Consider the following 16,984-nt stretch of genomic DNA (forward strand, 5'->3'; position numbering starts at 1 on the left):
GAGCGGTTGTTATACTTGAGTAGCTTTGTAAGTAGATAATCTTCTTTCCCATTTGTCATGTAGTGACAGGAGAGGTAAAGAATAGTATGTGACTATTTTTATTTGTCTTGGAAATATTAACAAGTCTCTCACACAGAGCGAAGTATAAAGTAGAGTCCCGCTAGCTATCTCTCTGTCTCGCTCTCTCTGTCTCTCTCTCAAGTTGCTAAGCCCTTCTCCCTGCGACCTGTCTGTTCTATGGCTAGCTTCCTTCTGAGCTCTCTTTCCTAAATTCTGGTGTAGCAGGGGTTGTGTCACGTGTGTCCACTGTGGATGGAAAGTTCTAGAAGCCTGTGTGTGAGTATGTGTGTATGGTCACTAGGCGCTGTCGTGTGCCTATAAAGCATTCCTTGAGTTAAGAGTGTGTAAGCATGTTTAGCATTGCTCGATTCTTGCAGACACAGTACCTTCTCATCATCCGACTTCCTGCTTCTATCTGTCTCTCTATCTATCTATTTATCTATCTATCTGTTATGATCTGTAATTATAATATGGAGTCCTAACACTAGGTTCAAACTGGACTGGCTTTCACTGCAAGAACAGATAGACCAAGTGCTGGCATATATCAAGGAAATGCTTGAAGAATTGGAGGTGGTTCACGAGGAGTCAACAATGAATAAAGGATGATCTAGCAGGATTACACAAATCAAAAAGATCCAGACTGTTCTCTCTTACACCAAAATGTTCATCAAAGTTCCAGAATCAACGGGGATCAGAGGGAAGCACAGTGTCAGTGAGTCTTTTGTTGATGCAATATATAGAGGAAGGAACTCTGCCATTTTCCAGTGATCCAATGCTATACTGGAAAGAAGTGTTACAAGCTTTGCATCTACTGAAGAACCTTGCAAGAGAGGTAACTGGGTGTACTGCTACATTTGCTCCATCAGAGCAAGTTTTCAGCATTGCCGGAAGTTATTTCACTGCGAACAGATCTCAACTTGGTGTCACTTCTTTCCGTTCAGTGTTATTTATTAAGTGCAATAGTGAATTGTTTGAAAAACTACAGGCTTTTTAGTTACTGTCTGCAGTTTGTACAAAAATGAAATCTTGATTTTTGTTTTCAAGCTAGTTTGTGCCACTGTAAATACAGGACAACCTTACAATGCCAGATTTGTATTTTTCTTAACCATAGTGACTTTTTTCCCCTCATTCGGGAATTTGTAATTATAAATGATTTTGTTTTGCAGTAATTGTAATCGTATTGTAATTGCTATTCCCAAATGTATTTGTAATTATAACTGTAATTTAAAAACGAAGAAAGTAATTATAATTGTAATTAAATTTTTTGAAGCGTAATTGCTCCAACCCTGGACCGGACCTGACCTAACGAAATATGCTGTAGCAGGTCCCATTATCACCTTTACCAACGTATTCTAATTCTTGTCTGTTTGCTCGGGACAAGAAACAAGTGTAATTGTATTGGGTGTATGTGCATTCTTATCTATCTATCTATATATATATATATATATATATATATATATACACCTCATGTCTCCTGGCCTGGCGGCGTTTGGATAGTACTAATATGATGAACTGGAGAGCTACATTCCTACTGATGGAGACAGCGATCACTCCCGGACAAGATGAGGAGGAACTGAACATCAACCATTAAGTGGTCCTCTGTAAGCAGATGAATGCTGCTAGGAATGAACCGTCGCCACAAAGGAAGAATGCACTGCTGATAATCCATTGGGATAGCAAGTTGATGGCTGATCGGACCATCATGTATGAAGGTGATTAATTGTACATCATCGTCACCAGCAACAGTGTTTCTCAGCTCCTAGATGACTAAGTTGCTGAGCAACATGGGACTCCATGCTGCCAAAACGGCTGCAGGAATGCTGGAGGAGTGGGGATCGCTGTGAAGGTCTTTGGAATGTCCTTTAAAAAGACAGCTGCCATCTTGGGTTGAAGCAGCAGAGCTTGTGTTCAGCCCAGGCGACTCCTCGAGTAGGAGCTACTCTGCTTCACATGTCATTATCATGTGCTTAACCCCTCCCGTCTGGCAGATGTTGTCGTGATCGCTCCCCACAGCCAGGCATTCCCGACAGAAATCGGCAAAATCGTCTGTTTTTAAACCTTCATATCACTGTTAATACCAAACCAATTATAACAAATATGGTCTCATATTTCCCAACAATCCTTCGACTTCAAGCCGATGGCATCAGATGGTCCGTGAAGTGCAGATAGGGAGAGGAAGTGAGTGGGGAATGAGGGCAATATTTGGTGTTTTTTTTGCCGGTGTCCGTATGCGCGGCGGAGGTTCGGTGACACAACAAAAGCTTACACTATACCTCATACTAATTAATCTGGCCAGGCATGTATGGTAACACTGTTCTGCCCGAGACTCTGATTGGCTGGAGGTGTTTGTTCGATTTCGTTCTTGCCTTAACTGATACACTCTTTATTAACAGATGTGATACTGAGTTTTTCGGCAGCACAATCGTCAAAAGCAATATGAAATCCGCTATATACTTAACAACAATGAAATTTTCGCAGAAAGATAGAGATAATGAGTCAACAAAGTGTTACATTACAGTCCAAGCCAAGGTCAGCATTCGAACAATTCCTTTACGTTCCAGAAAGTCAGTAATATTACAGAATATCAAGGAAACCTGCTTAATCTAAGCGTTGCTATAACACATATTTAAATTATAAGATCAGCACGCACCCTTAAACCTTGCCACAACTCTGAATAAAAAAATTCAAATGAAATTGCGAGTTCTTCGGGGAGGGAGGCAGCTCAATCGAACAGCCACTGAGCGACAACTGAATGAAGGCGGACTATTTAAACTTCAGAGACCTTAACCTGACTGGTTATCGGAATGTAATAACCACGATATCTAGACGAACTATATATCGTGGTAATAACTAATGTACTCTCTCATGTACAAATTATATTAAGTTTTCTATTTCTTTACTCTATAGATATTTGATTACTTGATTAATTTAGAAAGTATGAGGATGCGAAAGATGCAGAAAAATTTCTCTCCTCTAAACTTCTTCATGAAGTGATAGGCTTTACTATTCCTTTCATTTTTACTTCATATTCGATGTAAGTCCCGTGCATCCATATTTAAAATGTAAAATAGTACCGGGTATTTCCACTTTTTACTACTCGTGAATTTAATAACATATACTTCACTGTCCAGTTTATTTGCAAGCCTATGTACAGTACAAATAATCATATCCACCTTCATCCTCTTCTTTTTTGTCCTCTCTCTCTCTCTCTCTCTCTCTCAAAGGACACACACACACACACACACACACACACACACACACACACACACACACACACACACACACACACAAATACGAAGCTAAAACAACAGGCATAATAGGTTATCAATAAAAAAATAAAACGTGAGCGTGATTTATTGGGTGTTCTGAGAAAATGTGTAGGCTACGTACTGGTGCTCTATATTAAGCTCTTTCTCCATGTGCGTCATCTTCACTTTCATTCTCGTCACTTGTATCAGAAATTATGTTAATAACAAATTCCTCAAACAAATGGTCTTGTGCGATGTCTTTGGCACGGTATTCATCTTCGATTTTCTTCGTGTGGCTGATGCAACTACGCCAAGTTTCAGGGGTAATCTTGTTCATAGCCTCGTGAGTAATTTCCTCAACTCTCTTCAGGAACTGATCTCCGTTTGAGTTTTTTTTCTTTACTTCGCTCTTCAGCTGTGACCATAGTAATTCAATAGGATTGAACATACAGTGGTAAGGAGGCATTCTGAGTATTATATGTCCCTTTTCCATGGCCAATTGGTCTATCTCATATTCTTGTTTACCTTTATGTTGTTTGCAGACAAAATACAGTTCCTTCTTTGTTTGAGATGGATCAAATGTGATATTGGCAGATGACAGCCATTCAATTAAATCGCCATTTTATTGATGGTTTTTGAGTGATAGGAAGCATTATCCATTATGATAAGGGATCTTTCTGGGATGTTTGGAAGTAATTGTTCCTGAAACCACTGCTTAAATCGTTGATGGTCCATTGACTCGTGGTAAACTCCCTTTGCTCCATTCTTTGATCGAAACATCAAGATTCCTCCCGGCACAAAACCATTTTGGCCACCAGCATGTAGGATGATGAATCGAGCTCCTCTCCCTGTCTTAAGTTTAGGCCCAACTACCCCATCACCATCAGTCCAGCATCGCTCAACGCATATATTCTGGTTAATCCAAGTCTCATCTAGGTAGATTTCAGGGCGAGGATGAGAACTATCTGTGTTACTTTTTATTTTTCTCAGATACGCATTTCTTGCAATTACGATGTCTTCTCTCTCCATTAATATCCTTCTCCCACTTTCTGCTTTTTTGTATCTGAAGCCCATCTGCCTCACAACTCTGTGTAGAGAAGTCCTTGATCCATTGAAGGGTATGGATGATGTCTTGACCCTCTTCAGTAGTTCCGTCAATGATGGAAGCTCAACTCGCTCGCAAAAGGAAAGTAATTCCCTCCTGATACAGTCCTTTTGAAAGTCATCGGTCTGTCCTACCACAGTGGATAGTCTTGAACGTGGAGGTGGTGTGTGTATAATTCCATCTCGTGACATTAAAACTTCACTCTTAATTCTCCTGACGGTCCTTTCAGAAGCCCCAGTTGCATCTGACGTTTTCTCAATGGCATGCGCAGCAGTTAGACATGATCCCTCACTTTCAAAATACTGGTGGACATTGTGGATGATATTCCTGGCTTGAGTTAAGTACTTGGTGGGTGCATACCGATGCCTAATTCTGTCCTTCAACGACGGTCTGTCTTTGCCAGGCATACTGTCACAGCCAGGCTGGATCGTGCCCAAACATACCTGCCAGCAAACCTACATATAAGTAAACTCGAAAACATAATCATAGCTTTTCCGATACGATGTCATTTAAAATAATTATGGTCAAGAGAAGTAATTTTCGAAACTGAGGGGCGATGTATAGCTAAAAGGTAAAAAATATCTAGCCTGTTTACTCGCCTCTATATTATACCCCTACACCACCTTTTCTTAAAACAAAATTGTCTATAGATAGCCTGAACTAAGTTAGAAAGGCAACATCGCACTGAAGGATTTAGTAATGACTTCTCTCATGATACACTCAAACTCGGTCAATTTATTTTTTATTTTTTTTTATTTATTTTTTTCATAATAATCATGGCGGCGCAACTGCCAGGGTCATATGCCGCCGTATAACAAAGAAGTAAAAAGCAAAAAACAAAAAACAGAGGATAAGCCACACAATCAAAAAGGAGAAATTCTAAATATCCTTAAGAAGTCCAGCCTCCTTCACAAAGGAGAGGGTTGCCCCTCCCAAGACACAGGCATCCTCCCCAAGCACGGAGGAAAGATGATACACACCACCATCCGTTTGGTGGTCAGAGAGGAACCGACGCCGTAAATCCTCAAGACTAGGATACTCCACCAACAGGTGCCGAACAGTCAAGGGAACCAGACAGTCATCACAGAATGGAGGAGGAGCCCTCTCCATTAAAAAACCGTGAGAGAAACGGATGTGGCCAATGCGGAGGCGGCACAAAGCAGTCTCCCATTGATGAGGGAAGCCCTGGTAACTGAATGAGCCCACCTTCTGGCAAATCGAGCGCAACTTATTGGCACACACAGCATCCCAATGCTCCTGCCAACAGCACCAAACCCTGAAGGCAATAAAGGAGCGCATATCTGCAGCAGGCAGACGATACAGAGGGGACTGTGCAAGAGGGGGACGAGCCGCTGCCGCCTTGGCCAGCTGATCAGCTCGTTCATTCCCTGCCACTCCTACATGAGCTGGAACCCAACAGAAATCTACACGACGTCCACAACGCCCTAAAAGGAAAAGCCACTCTAAAATGGATAAAACCAAAGGATGAGAGGGATTAAAAGACTCCATTGCAGAAAGAGCACTTCGTGAGCCACTAAAAACAGTAAAAGCAGTGTGGGGGAGAGTGAAGAGAATCTGAAGGGCAAATAAAATAGCAGTCAGCTCAGCCGTAAAAACAGAAGCAGTCACAGGGAGGCTCCCACCTCAACAGAAGGTGGGAAACACCACACCAAAGCCCACACCCGCATCAGACTTAGATCCATCAGTATAAACTGGTATGGAGTCCCCATGAGAAGAGGCATGCTCTAAAAACAGAGAAAATAAAACCTGAGAAGGAAGGGAGGCCTTACTGGATGAGAAGAAACGACAAAATGTCACCCTGGGGAGAAGCCAGTAGCCCACCCTTGGGACACGGTGGGGAGTGATTGGCACAGAAGGAACAGAGAAGCTAGACATAATTGACTGCACCCTGAAACCAAAGGGCTTTGGAAAGGATGGCCGAGTGGCAAAAATAGGTGACCGAGAATCTTGAGAGACCTTGACAAAGGGCACAGAGTCTGGGAGACGAGATAAGCGATACCAACATCTCATCAAAAGGGAAGTCTAGAGGAAGGACACCAGCATCAGCCAACAAACTCGAAATCGGGGAAGATCGGAATGCCCCAGTGGCGAGACGAACACCAGCATGATGTATGGAATCTAAAATACGAAGCTGGGCTTCTGAGGCAGAGGAATAAACTTCACATCCATAATGAAGTTTGGATAAAATCAGAGACTGATGCAAGAGGAGGAGGGTCTTGCGATCAGCTCCCCAATATGTGTGCGCTAAAACTTTCAAGAGACCCAATGCTCTGAGACACTCAGCTTTTACATACCTCAAGTGAGGGACCCAAGTCAACCGGCTGTCAAAAATCAGCCCTAAAAACCGGGTTTCCTTTAAACATGAAATACGACGCCCATCTAAAAAGAGGTTTGGGTCAGGGTGGACTCCACGAACGCGGCAAAAATGCATGGCAACGGTCTTCTTGAAGGAAAATCGAAAACCTCGTTCATCAGCCCATCTAGAGACACGGTTGAGAGCCATCTGCATCCTCCTTTCTGCCATTGACATCCGTGAGGCAGTGACAGAGATTGATATATCGTCAACATAGAGAGAGCCACGAAAATCATCAGGGAGCACAGAAATAATGCTGTTAATTGCCACTGCGAAAAGGGTAACACTTAGTATGCTCCCTTGTGGCACACCATCCTCAAGGGGACGTGCAGTAGACAGCTCACTCCCGACTCGGACCCGAATAAAACGATTAGATAAAAACTCCCGGATAAAAGTGGGGAGTTGCCCAAGGAGACCAAACTCATAAAGAGATTGCAATATACCATGACGCCAGGAAGTGTCGTACGCTTCTCCAAATCAAAGAACACTGTGATATGATGCTGGTTAGTTGCAAAAGCTTGGCAGATGGAAGATTCTAAAGAAAGGAGAGCATCTGTGGTCGACCGCATCTTCCGAAACCCACACTGGACTGGAGACAAGTAACCACCCTTCTCTAAGTACCACACGAGCCGACTATTCACCATCATTTCGAGGACCTTACAAAGGCAAGATGTCAGCGAGATAGGGCGATAATTAGTGGCCTGCAAGTGATCCTTACCCGGCTTAGGGATGGGGAGAACCACAGCAACACCCCATGAGGTCGGAAATCCACCATTGCACCAAATTCTGTTATACAGTGACAACAGAAAATGAAGGGCTGCATCAGGCAAGTGGTGTAAGAAGGCATATGGGACATCATCCAAGCCTGGAGATGAGTCGTGACACTGCGACAATGCCGTCTGAAGTTCAGAAGCAGAAAAAGCAACATTATACGACTCCTCCGCAGTTGATGGAAAACTAATGCCCAAAGATTCCAGGTGCCGTTGGCGGCGTGCCGACGGGGATGAGGTGTCCTTCCTAGAGACATTAGCAAAATGAGCTGCAAATATCTCGGCAACAGACGAAGAATGAGCCACCACCACACCTGCATGAGATAAATCAGGAGGAGAGGGAACGGGAAATTTCCCTGAAATCTTCCTCACCCGTTTCCACACTTTTGTGAGAGGAGTCTGTGAAGAAATTGAAGAAACAAATGATGCCCAAGACTTCCTCCTAGCCTCCTTCATAACCCGCTGGGCATGAGCTCAGGCCCTCCTATATGCTGCTAAGTAACCAGGGTCACCTCGGTGACGACGAAGTCGGGAGAAAGCAGCACGTTTAGCCCGAACAGCAGAAGCACACTCATCAGTCCACCAGGGAACTGGACGACAAGGAAAGTGACCAGCTGTTCTCGAAATACTCTGCAGTGCCGCCGAGTGTAGTAAGTCTGTGAAGTACTCAACAGCAGCATCAGTGCTGACAAAATCCTCCACACATCGGTTCGGGGAACACAGCTCCTCAAAAACCGGCCAGACCGCCCTATCCAAGCGCCAGAGGGGAAGACTATGCCGAGGCGCACTCTGTGTCGATCTTAATAAAATAGGGAATTGGTCACTGCCATGTAAGTCCGGTAACACAGCCCATGTAAAATTCAGGGCTACCCCTGCAGAGCACAGAGACAAATCAATAGAAGTAAAAATACCCGTTTGACTATGGAAGTAAGTAACTTCACCAGAATTTAAAATGTACAGGTCCACATCCTCCACAATGGAGGTTAACATAGTACCTCTAGCATCAGCTGTGGAGCCACCCCACAGGGGATGATGACTGTTCATGTCGGCCAGGAAGAAATAGGGTGAGGGAAGTGCACGAATAAGATTTTCAAGATCAACCCTCTCAATAGTGGCACTAGGAGGGAGGTACAAAGAGCACACAGTATAATGACGGGGAAGGAAAATCTGGAGAGCAACAGCCTGCAGTGGAGTGTTAAGACTCACAGCAGTGAAAGGTGTGTCACTGCGTACTAGAATAGCCACACCCCCACCATGACCCTGTCCAGGAAGAGGATCTGAATAAAAAACCTGGTAACCAGGTGGACTGGGAGGCGCAGCATCACCAACCATTGTCTCTTGTAGGCAAACACACACAGGTGAATACTCAGCCAGAAGCCAACGGAGTTCCACCCAGTTGGCTCGTAAACCACGGCAGTTCCATTGAATAATATTAGCCATTAAAACTATTGAAATAAAAAGGGGCAGGGGAGAGGGACAAACAGAAAACCATAAAAAAATACTAAAAATATTAAAATGGAGGAACTATATACACAAAAGAAAGGGTCACTTAGTGGAAACCACTGAGCGACCCTGGGAGACAATCTTCTTGGGAATGCGGATACGCCCACTAAGGGGCTTGTCACGGGCAGCAGCATGGCTAGAACGAGGGCCTGGGGTCTGCGAAGTGTTGGGAGACTTCACAGACACCCGTCGCTGCCCAGCAGGAGAGGAAGAGCTACTCCGAACCCTGCCCGGGGCCCCCAGTGAACCAAGAGGTCGAGCAGGAGGGATTGGGGGTCCTGGCCTCCAAACGTGGAGGGGGCAGGACAGGATCCTCCGAGGTAACCGGAGGAGGATCATCCGATACCCCGGAGGAAGAGGTGCCAGACTCACCTGACACCTCAGAAACCCCCGAAGACCCAGAAGCAGGGTCCGAGGGCTGTTGCACAGATGGACTAACTACAGAGGATGTGGACTCCACGACCGACACCTTGCTTGGAGGATCTTCAAGACTCAAAGACTCTGAGGAACCACGATGACATTTAGCAAATGAAGAATGTGCACCATGACTACCAGGGGATACCATAGATGTAGAGGTCGAGTCTTGAACTGTAGCGGCAACCATCTCAAGTGCGGGAGATTGTTGCACTGACATGGAATCAGCAGATGAAGGCATAGGAGCTGACACAACAGGAGGAACTCGGGTCTGCTGCTGGACAGGACGACGAGGACGGCTATGACTGGACAAAACTGACGCATAAGACACTACGTTACGGAAAACAGATGACATGGCTCTACTCCTGGCCTCAGGAAAGCTTATTTTATCCCGATTACGGATGAGGAGGATCTCCTTCTCCAAGCAAAACCTGGCACAGTCTTTAGATGAAGCAGGATGTGCCTCGCCACAGTGCAAACAACAAACAGGTCCAGGACAGTCCTGTCCTGCATGAGTGGATGCTCCACAACTGACACACACCACTGGGAGGCCCTGTTGCAAACGACCACAGACTCGCCCAACATGGCTGTACATCTGACAGTGGTAGCAGCGTCGTGGACTTGGTACAAAGGGTTTGATCCTAAGGGACAACCAAGCCACCTTGATGGATGAAGGCAGAACAGTACAGTCGAACGTCAGTAACAAGGATGGAGTTGGGGTAAGAACACCATCAACCTTCTTCTGAAACCTCTCCATTTTAACAACCCTGTGGACCTGGAGTTCTTCAAGCAGCTTCTCTTCACTGTAATGCAATAAGTCTTTGGAGAAAACAACACCTCGACTATGATTAAAAAAGGCATGAGGAACACAAGTGAACAGTGCATCCGGGTCCTTACACTGGGCAGCCAGCCGGGAACCCTCTTCAGGGGATGTAACCTCCACTAGGAGGCTACCATCCCCCTGAGGTGAAATCTTCGGCTCTCTCCCACAGATTGACACAATGCGCCGATGAACAGTAAAAATGTCCAGATTCCCAATAGGCTGACCATCCAAAGTACGAATGGTGTAGTACCTTGGGAAATCAACCCTCTCATAGACTCCTGGCAGGACCTCACGGGCATGTCCACAAGATGTTGTTGTCTGTTGCCGGCTCTTCTTCTTTGTAGTGGCCACTGACCGCAAACCACTGGAACCAGGCAGGTATGGTTCCAAGGTGGCAATGTGGGCCTCACCAGCCAGAGGCACATGAGGCGCACAGGAGGGAGAGTGTGAAGGATGGTCAGGGATGGAACCAGGGTCGTCAGCCGCAAGAATGGTGTAGGAAGCCATATATAATAATAACCACCTTCATTCCCCCACCCCTCCACCCACCATGGAGCCCAACAAGGGGAGGCCATATGCCAGGGAAAACACCACTGGCGACCCCAGAGGTAGTGGGAAAGTATACGCAGGTAACCACCAAGGGACCCTGACAAGGGTGACTCCAGGACGATAGGAGCCACCTAGTCCCCCAGTGCCCGCTTGACCCTAAAACCACTAGGTGACTAGCCTGGACGGCTAGCCAGTGACCAGCCGATTGACCTGGTCGGGCCCAACCAGGCCACCCGTCTAGCCAGAATAAGGGACCAAAGAGGTGTATTGCTAGCTGCTGGGCGCACCATGCAGCATCGCTCAACCTCCAGGACTCCCGTCTCCCAGCATTACGGGACGCCGCGCACGGCAAACACGTGGGGAGGCAACAGTCCCGCCCTAGATGGCAAATGGGCAGGGACTGACATCACAAGTAGGCCTCCTCTACAAGTGATGTAGGGAGCGCTTGGTCCACGAGGCCGACAAATGCCGAACCCTACAAAGGTAGGCATGCCTCCCAAGTAGGTGGCACTGCCAACCACACTTCAAGCCCCACCACGACGTCAAGGTGACCCCCTACAGTGGGGGGTCAATTTATTTCAATTTGAAAACATAGCTAAACATCAAAGTAGGCTAAAGGAAAATTATTTCATTAAAACTTCTCTATTATCACAGTATATAAAAGCTCAAACTCCTAATATAAACACTTACATTGACTGAATGACAAGAAAGCATGCTGTCGTAAGGGAAGGGGGGCAAAGGGCTCTACATGATAAAGAAAAACATTATGCATAAATAAAAAAAATTTCTGCGTCCCACCTTCACTCAGCTGTTGCTCAGTGGCTGTTCGATTGAGCTGCCTCCCTCCCCGAAGAACTCGTATTTTCATTTGAATTTTTTAAATTATTCGGAGTTGTGGCACGGTTTAAGGGTGCGGACTGATCTTATAATTTAAATATGTGCTATACCAACTCTCAGATTAAGCAGGTTTCCTTGATATTCTGTAATATTACTGACTTTCTGGAACGTAAAGGAATTGTTCGAATGCTGACCTTGGCTTGGACTGTAATGTAACACTTTGTTGACTCATTATCTCTATCTTCCAGCGAAAATTTCATTGTTGTTAGTATATAGCGGATTTCATATTGCTTTTGACGGTTGTGCTGTCGAAAAACTCAGTATCACATCTATTAATAAAGAGTGTATCGGTTAAGGCAAGAACGAAATCGAACAAACACCTCCAGCCAATCAGAGTCTCGGGCAGGACAGTGTTACCATACACGCCTGGCCATATTAATTGGTATGAGGTATGGCCCACCATGCTCGTATCACTTCAATAACACTTCCAGGAGACCAAAATGCACTGTTTCCGTGAATATTTTTCCATAATCTGTCGTACTGGGTGAATGAAGGCCGGTCACAATAGCAACGACCTTGAACTCAGGCTGCTCGTCTCTTTCCTCATTACAGACAGACACACACACTCACTCTCTCTCTCTTTCTCTCTCTCTCTCTCTCTCTCTCTCTCTCTCTCTCTCTCTCTCTCTCTCACTCACACACACACACACACACACACACACACACACACAGAAATGTATGTTTGGGTAGGATTGTTGCTCGATTCTGGCATTGGTGAGCAAGTGGAAGTCTGGGTATTGCAACTACTAGAAATAATATTGTTACTACTAGAAGTACAAGTACAACTACCACTACAGCAACTACTACTAATACTACAACTACCACTACTACAACTACTACTACCACTACCACAACTATTACTATTACAACTACCACATCTACTACTATTACTACCACACCTACAACACATACTACCACTACTACTACCACTACAAGTACTACTACAACAAAAAATGTGAATCAAGTACCGGTAGTCATTTACGCACTGCTCACGTACTTACCACTATGACTTTCTCTTTCCTTTGAGTTATACTTTTTCATCATAAGAAATATGTTTAAGCAAATGTTTTCCAAATAAAATAAGGCTGCGAGTTTATCAAGAAGCATACTTTCTGCCTCCATTACTCACATATATATATACGTAGAGTAGTGAAATCATATTATCTATTTCAACAAAAAACAACATGCCAGTATGTACAAAACTAACTTCTTGATAATACCCAGACTTCTACCACTCGGTCTTTGTGTGGAAATCAAAGAAACAGTCAGTACACAATGCCACCTCACATTCAGCACACCACCACCTCGTCATATGCCGTTGTTGCGGTTGGTGCGATGAATTGGCGCAAACTTAGCAACGGCGGAAGGCTTCCTTGCCTGCAGGTGTGCGAGGTGGTATTTCCATGAAATGCCTGCTGAGGTAGTCCCTGCACTGCAGGCGGTCAGGCAGTTGCTGTACACTGTGCCTCAGTTTCACGGAAGGATTTACCTGTCCATAACTCTCCAGAAGGCCGTAAATTACATCCTTCTCGAACCGTCTCAGGGATGTACTGGTCTGTGTAACATCCTTGTACGGAATGAAGGCATTCAGTACACGGATGTCCAGTACATGTAGGAATGTCTTCTTATACCACTTAAAACACCTCCTCAGACAGTCGATTGTGCCCATCTGCATATCTGATTTATTGACGAGTTGCAGGTTCACGTTATTGTCGATAACAGCATCAGGCTTGATGACTGGCTGCCTTGTTCTTCTATCGACCTTCCCTGTGTCGATTAACTTACCTTCGTGGAATGTGGAGAGGACATTCATTTTTCTCTTATCATGCCAGTGAATTGCCAGGAGTTTACCTGATTGCAAGGTCCTGCACTTCCCCTTCGTGGTGCCTTTTGTAGAGGATGGTCAATGCTTCCTCTTTGGACAGACAGTGCCACACGATCCAGTTTGGTGTTCTTGCAGGTACTTTGCAAGACCTGGTGCCATGTAATAATTATCAGTGTAAAGGATAAGGTTGCCACCGAAGTACTGTACCTGTCCATTAGTTTCTTGACCACAGAGCCAGAGAAACCATGAAATCAAGCACATACCCAGTCATGCAATCACACAATACAAAGATCTTTATTCTGAAATGATGTCTCTTTGATGGTATGTACTGAATGAAGGCAAGACGTCCCCTAAACAAAACAAGCGACTCGTCGATAACAACCTTCTGAAATGGCCTGAAAAAGATCGAAATTTTTCCTTCTTCATCTCCAGAATCGAGCGAACTTTCCACAGCCTATCGTTCAGATGGGGGCGCATATTCGTGGAAAAGTGTCCAGATATCGGTCACGTGGCATATACTTCATATACTTACCGAATACAAGTGTCACAGCAATATCGTTCACGACCAGTAATCGTGTATGTTATGTTTTCTAACATGAGGCATCAACATTGTCAATGCTAGGCAAACATACATTTCACTAAGACTCGTTGCAGTCCATTCCTTCATTTTTGCACTCTCTCTCTCAGGTACGAGGTCTCAGCCCAATTGCAGCAGAGATCCCGGAAAATGTTCACTTCTTTCACAATGAACTCCATCACTGCTGTTGTGAAAAAAGCAAGGAAGAAGTCCACTGTAGAAGAAGCTCTGTTGCAGGGAAATTCTGGCCGCACACCTGTGTACCTCAGGCTGAAACCCCGTCCCTTCCTCCCACACAAAGGTTTCTAACCTACTTGTCTTTGGCTCCTGTCGTGTCTGCCGTGCACATGGCCTGCCGCATGCCCTGCCACGGCCCCAGGCATAGCGGCGTTGTGGCGATTCTGCCAACTCACCACTAGATGAGGCAGGTGATGATGCTGGTAACGGTGATCGTGGTGGTGATGGCGTTGGTGAAAGGCGTCGGTGGGCACGTGCCTGCCGGCACGCACCTGCACGAACATAACCTGCTGGGTCAGGCTGTGGTGATATGCCACATGGTGAGGCAGGCTGGCGTAGTCTGGCGTGGCGCGCCAAGTGGCGAGGCAGACTGGCATGGTGAGACACGTGGTGAGGCCCATAATGATGCAGGCCGGTATGGTGAGGCCTGTAGTTATGCAGGCCAATGTGGTGAGGCACATGGTGAGGCCTGAAGTGACGTACGCCGGCGTGGTGAGGCACGTGGTGAGGCAGGTCGGCAGGGTGAGGCACGTGGTGAGGCCTGAAGTTTTTTTTTTGTTTATGTGTCCGACTCTGGGCATAGGCTTCACAGCCTGCTCTCGAGACCCAGTAGTCCTCCTACATACCATACACCTCTACATGTCACCACTTCGGTGCTAACACCCACCGTCCATATTGAATACATGCTAGGGGTGTTTCATAGAGGACTGGTGTGTTGGTATTAGCATGGGTATTTTAACGACATGTCGGTGGGTCTTCTGGTAGATGAGTGGTGAGGCATGTGGTGAAGCCTTAAGTGATGCAGGCCAGCATGATGAGGCACATGGTGAGGCAGGTCGGCGTGGTGAGGCACGTGGTGAGGCAGGTTGGCATGGTGAGGCACATGGTGAGGCCTGTAGTGATGCAGGCCAGCGTGGTGAGGCACATGGTGATGAATGACGTGATGCAGGCCGTGTGAGTGAAGGTAGTTATGATGGTTTATGGATGAAAATTTCTATCCTAGGCCGGTCTTGTGCCCGGCGGCTCTGCCTGTGACGTTTTCTCCTCCCGGAAGCCTCATCACTTCCTTCACTCTCTACCTCCCCTGCCACTTTCTCCACTTTGCGTATATCACCCTCTGCAGGATCATCAATTACATCTGATCCTTCATCATCAGAAAAGGCTGATGATCGTGCAGACGGAAAATATCGCCGCACAGTGGAGAATTATCGGTCACTCTCCTCCTCTGATGCGTATTTTTCCATACTCAGCATCGCTAGATCTGCTTCCTCAGATTAGGAGTCACTTTCCTCCACTCACAATCGGTGATAAAATGGTATATCTAACTCCCTCCCTATCGCACTATCACCTAGGCCTTTCCTCCGAGGGCCTTTGGATTTCATTGGTGTTGAAGTTGGTGGGTGAGGGCAGTTGGCTGAGAGTCTGGACACAAGAATATGAATTTGCGTAGGTCTATCCATCATGGAGGTACGCAGGCAACTGAAGCGTGACTGGGATGCATGGGGGAGAGTGGCCAGTGAGTGCAGGTGGTGAAAATAATCAGCTGAATATTCAAACAATGGCGTGAATTACTAGATCATGTATTCAAGACCCCAGACGGCCCCGGGAGGATATGTATACATGTCACCCAGACGGGATGGGTTAGTTAGTGATAGGAGCCGTGTACACAAGGCTCATGGAAGCAGTTCTGGCACAGAACATCCAACTGATTAAGCAATTCCAGGCACAGTGGATGCACATCAGCCAAACACAGTTTAAGACTGGCACAGCATACAATGAGACCTACCCTATCCTTACAGACTCCATTGGCGCCACCATTACCCTGGTGCAAGAGGACCCAAGAGAAGCTTGTGGATCTCCACGACGATTACCGTGAGATCGTGGTGCTACTGTTGATCATTGTTGGTGGGACACCAACTCGAGGTGCACCCTTTCAGACACCATGTGCCATGTTCAAGGTCTGATGAATGCCAAGATCCAGTACGCAATGAAGATCTGGATGTTCCAGAGCCAGTTCCAGCTCACGGCAAAGAAGGAGAGTGGCCTCTGGGCCAAATGTCTGTTCACTGTGTGCATCATGTACAAGCATGGGTGGCTGCACCCTTCCCAGCTTCTGCCCTGAAATCCATTCTCCTTTTCCTGAAGACCCATTATACCTTCAGTAATGCCATGGTGGCCTCTGCAGTTATGAACAAATTAATTAGCCACCTCTTGTACTTGTCAGCAGAGATACCAATGCTTGCACTCTTCAATCAAGAGGTGGACGTGGAGACTAATCGTTGGGTCGTCAAGGTGATCTATGAGAATCCTGAAGCCTGCATTGATGGCTGCCCACCAAAGCATGCGACAGTGATCCAGAGCACCATTGCTGAGTGCACCATTAAGGACTTTGCTTCCAGCACCACCGTGTCCTTCTTCAGGAAGTTGAATATGGAGAAATCATTTCTTGAGGTAGACCCCGTGGCATGGCCAATGCATGAGGACAAAAGGAACACCCAAAAACTCGTTCAAAGCCTCTTCATCACCTATGACCACGTGGAGCTAGGCGTTGCACTGATTCAAGGATGTATTGACATCATCATGAAAAATGACAGACAAGAGC

Source organism: Coenobita brevimanus, chromosome 3, assembly GCF_032717465.1.
Source record: "Coenobita brevimanus isolate Jiangsu-jjx chromosome 3, ASM3271746v2, whole genome shotgun sequence".
Taxonomy (NCBI): Eukaryota; Metazoa; Arthropoda; class Malacostraca; order Decapoda; family Coenobitidae; genus Coenobita; species Coenobita brevimanus.